Source organism: Chrysochloris asiatica, unplaced genomic scaffold, assembly GCF_000296735.1.
Source record: "Chrysochloris asiatica unplaced genomic scaffold, ChrAsi1.0 scaffold00119, whole genome shotgun sequence".
NCBI classification, from domain to species: Eukaryota; Metazoa; Chordata; class Mammalia; order Afrosoricida; family Chrysochloridae; genus Chrysochloris; species Chrysochloris asiatica.
In genome coordinates this window covers 10,500,798-10,505,184 of record NW_006408637.1, presented here as the reverse complement: position 1 = coordinate 10,505,184, position 4,387 = coordinate 10,500,798, and the positions used below count along the sequence as shown (strand labels likewise).

At 40.6% G+C, this 4,387-nt stretch overlaps 1 pseudogene; it reads right to left on the bottom strand.

The window, feature by feature from the left end:
- Positions 1-375: 375 nt before the first annotated feature.
- On the bottom strand, positions 376-1,017 carry LOC102819415 (annotated as a pseudogene).
- Between the last annotated feature and the right edge of the window lie 3,370 nt (positions 1,018-4,387).

Sequence of the window (4,387 nt, the reverse complement as noted above, 5' to 3'; positions counted from 1 at the left end):
TATATTAGCCATGCCAGAGTATGTGAAACAGTATTTCTTAAAAAACATATATTTTTTTTTTACTATTATCAAATGCAGTTTTTATTCTAGTTTTGATGATTATAAATAAGTGTTTCCACTATGGAAAAGAAAATTAGCACAGTACATTTTCATGACTGGGGAATGTATTTTCTGAAATCATCTTCAATAGGACAAAAACTCTGAGAGAGAGAGAGAGAAAAAAAAAAATCTGGATGTTGGGAGCTCGAACAACTTTATATAAAGTCCCTTGTAAACAAAACAGAATAAAAATAAATCCAAAAGAAGGGATAGGATAAAAAAAAATATTAAGAAAAAGAAATTAGAAAAAGGGAAAAGAAAATAATATTAGACCATTTATTGCTTTTCTTCAGTCTTCACCTTGGCGTCTCCTCCATCAGCCACCTTGGTCCTAGGAGGCTCCCCATTCTCCTCCTTCACCGAAAGAGCTTCTAGCTTCTCGGCCACCTTTCCAGCATTGTCAGTTTTACCCGAACCTTTCTTTTCTCGTTCTTCTATCTCTTTCCTGCACTCCTCAAACTTTATTTTGAATTTCTGTGCATTTTCAGCGTTGAGGAAGCGGATGGCCAGCAGCTCTGGTTTGGGACGTTCATCTGCGAAGTCAGCGTGGGTGTTCCACACCCAGGCTCGGTCGCTGCCTGCATTCGGCTTTAGCTCCATCCCTGGCGTGATGTAGTGGTTGGCGCATATTTTAAGTGTCTTGTCCCTATGCATGAGAAGGCGGATGTTCCCCTTCTCCTTATGCCTCAGGAGCTTCACGTCACCGGTGCCTCTCTCCTTCCACTCAGGGAGATCGTTTTCTGTGGCAAAACGGTATAACTTTGCCCGCATTTTTAAAAGTTCCTCTTCATCTTCCTCCAGCGTTTTAATGTCTTGTTCAGGAAGGGACACTATCGGCTCAAACTGGGGGTCGTGATTGGACTCGTCTACATTTTCGGTGGTGTCCAGATCCTCGTGAGAATATTTGGCAGCCGCCATGGGGGTGTGGTGGCAGAGACGTTGGAGGCAGCGGCTCAACTGGTGTGGTCTTCACTGGCTCTGTGGCCTCTTAGCGGCTGGTCGTGGCTCCTTCCCTCCGCGTCTGGCCTACAAAATAATTTTTGATTTAAACATTACACTAGTGATGATGATGATTCTCTAAATATTTGAAGTTGATATGGAAAACACCACCACCACCATTGCTTTTTAGGGGATTCTGACGTAAGATGGCCCCACGTGTGTCAGAGTAGAGTTGTGCTCCATAGAGATTTCAACGGATCATGTTTCAGAAGTAAATCATCCAGTCTTTCTTCCTAAATGTGTCTGGTTGGACTTGAACCATCAACATTTCAGTTAGCATCCTAGTGTGTGTTAACTGTTTGCAACATTCACGGACTCATAATGCTATATGTTAGGATAAGCAGAACCCTGCACCATGCTATATGTTAGGATAAGCAGAACCTTGGCCCCAGGACCCTTGCTCCCTGAGGTCACACCTGTGACTGTGTTATGATTTTCTTGTTGGATTCAGTGGAGTCAAGTCCAGTGTACAGCAAGCCCAGGAGTCAGAGATCTAAGATACATGTAGTTAATTTAAGGCCAGATGAAAAAGCTGACTGGAGAGAAAATTTGTGCCAGGAAAATCATTTTCTAAATCACAGTTGGAGCTGTGAAAATTTAACTAGAGCCAGAATATAGACCAAACTTACATTGCTTCAACCAATACTGACACAGACCTTTAGACATAATTTTATTCAAAGCATGTGAGAAACAGGGTAGGTTAAATGCAGTAAGACAGATGAGGTCTCTCTTTGGTACTTGTCTTATTTCACAGTATCATCACACAGAGTGTGTGCCTTAGAGTAAGTGGAGGTAAGGAATGATATTTGGGGTTTTATAATAGTTCATGTGGATCCTGGTGTGGAACTGTGGGTTAATGCAGTGAACTGCAAGGTCGGCAGTTTAAGCTCACCAGCCGTGCTGCTCAGAAACCCTATACATTGTCATTATGGATCAGAAACGCTTCAATTATGTTGTTATTGTTAAGTGCCTTGGAGTTAATTCAGACTCATACTGACCAGGCATAGCATTTCTAAGGCACGGCTGCTGAGTTTAAACCACACACTTTGCAGTACAAACTGACCTTGCAGTCCAGCACATTAACCAGAGCACCACATCAGGACTCCGCTTCAATTGTAGTAGCCCTGAAATTGTCCTTAAACAACTTGAAAGACACCTGAAAATTAATATCCCAAATTACTATTCTTATATATTTTCAAGTGTATTTTAATAAAAACATATAAATTAAAAAAATAATAAACTTGTAAAAGAAAAAAGTCGACTGGTTAGATAAACTGGAGGTCCCATGATTTATGAGTTAATCAGAATCAGCACCCTATTTCTTTAAGGGCTATGAGAAAGGAACCTAAGAAACACACTCGGAAAACAAATTCAAGACCAATTGTACTACTGACAACACTGGGGGATAACTCTTTGGTTCAGCTGAATGCATTTGGCAGCTTCAAAGAGCATTTAAAAGAGCAAACATAGTCTAAGAATAGAAGCAATGAAAACAATCTGAAAGACAACAACAGTATTCAGCTTCCGCTGCAACAGTGAGGGTTGTGTGCTTTCTCAGGCAGAAACACTATCATAACCATCTCACTTTGTGCTTGGCTAAGACAACACAGCAAAGGCACTTGCCACCAAGCACCCTCTGGGCAGGGTTTCTATATTTACAAATGTATGTCCCAGTAACATTTAAGGCATTCTCCCTCCAGCCAGATAGCTCTCTTCAACCCTTGAAGCCATGTGGAAAGGAATCCTGAATACAATGTGTGTCCACATCTGTTGTTTAAATCAGCATAGAATGTGGAAGGAGAGACTGAATTTTGGCTCTTTACAAAAAAGACTGTCATGATGACAGTCTTGGCAGAGCAGAGCATTCTCACCTGAAATACCTCTGCCATACTGACAGGTTTGCTCACTGGACCCAGAGTCTGCCTCAGTGGAAAGGCCTATCGTTGTCCATTTTCAATTTAAACTTAAAGAGCAAACACTGCTTTTATTTGCAGAGAGGAGATGCAATTTTATGAATGGTGGTCTCTGATCACCATTTAGTGTGTTTCAAGATGTTGTTTTCATTGGAGTTAGACTCCTTTCCATTTAAATTTCATATTACAGAAACAGTCAGCTCTGATTCACATTTTTTTTTTCACTCTAAATATATCAGTACAAACTGTGTGACACCGTAGGATAAGCACTGGACTGCTAACCACAAGGATGGCAGTTCAAACCCACCAGCTTATTCTTGGAAACCCTAGGCAGAGTCTACATGAGAGCGCTTAACAACAAAAAATCACAATCAAATGGAAAACTGATATTGTGTGCAATAGATTCATAATTGTGCTCCTCCAAAGAGAACACATTCTATCAATGATGTAGGAGGGGTGCTTCAAAAAGCTCATGGAAATATGGAATGAAGAGGTACAGAATTGTTCCATGAACTTTTAGAAGACCCCTTGTATATCTTCATCACTGTATCAAAGTTACACCAAAGCAGAGAATTCGGTGGGGCGAGAGGCAACATTCTCCCGTACCTGCACTCCAGGATTTCTGGACATCACAACTTGCACTCAAGAGCACGCTGGTCACACTGTCACCATTAAGGCAAGTATGTGACAAATAATGTCCAAGATATCTTGTTCACCTTGAGAATGAAGGTGGCCAAGTTTAGCGCAAGACCTGACGTATTTAAAGAAGTGTACTTTCTTTCTTAACTCTCACCTAAAAGGCTGTGTACTAAATAGATATAGACAATGAACATTATTACTTAGTAAGGATACATTTTTCAAAAGTACCTTTTTATATTAAATTGTCTATGTACTATGCTTTTTATTGTCCACTAACTATTCTTTAAACTAGCTAATCTTTTCCATTTATCATCCTTGTTATTTCCCTGAAAACCATTCCTTTTTTCAAAATTTGTTCAGTTTCATTTTATACCTTATAAGTTGTTTTTTTTACTCTCTTAAATATATATTTTTAAATGTTTTACTGTGAATTATATGATAGTTTACATGGCAGAACATCAGCTTTACATGCATCCTATCGTATATATCGTTGCACTGCCATGGTTACAATCCCCTCCATGCATCATCAAACAACCAAAGGGTATACCCTGCAAACCTGCCCCCTGGTCGTCAGCACACAGCCCCTCTCCCTCTCTGGGTCTAGAGTCTCCAGCTGCTCCTGTTATGCCCAGAATTCAGGGTCCCCAAAGACCACCCAGGAGCCGTGTACCGATGCAAATACATAAGGGTTGTTTAATCAAGCTCGAGCCAGGTCTCTAACCTTATCCGACATTTCG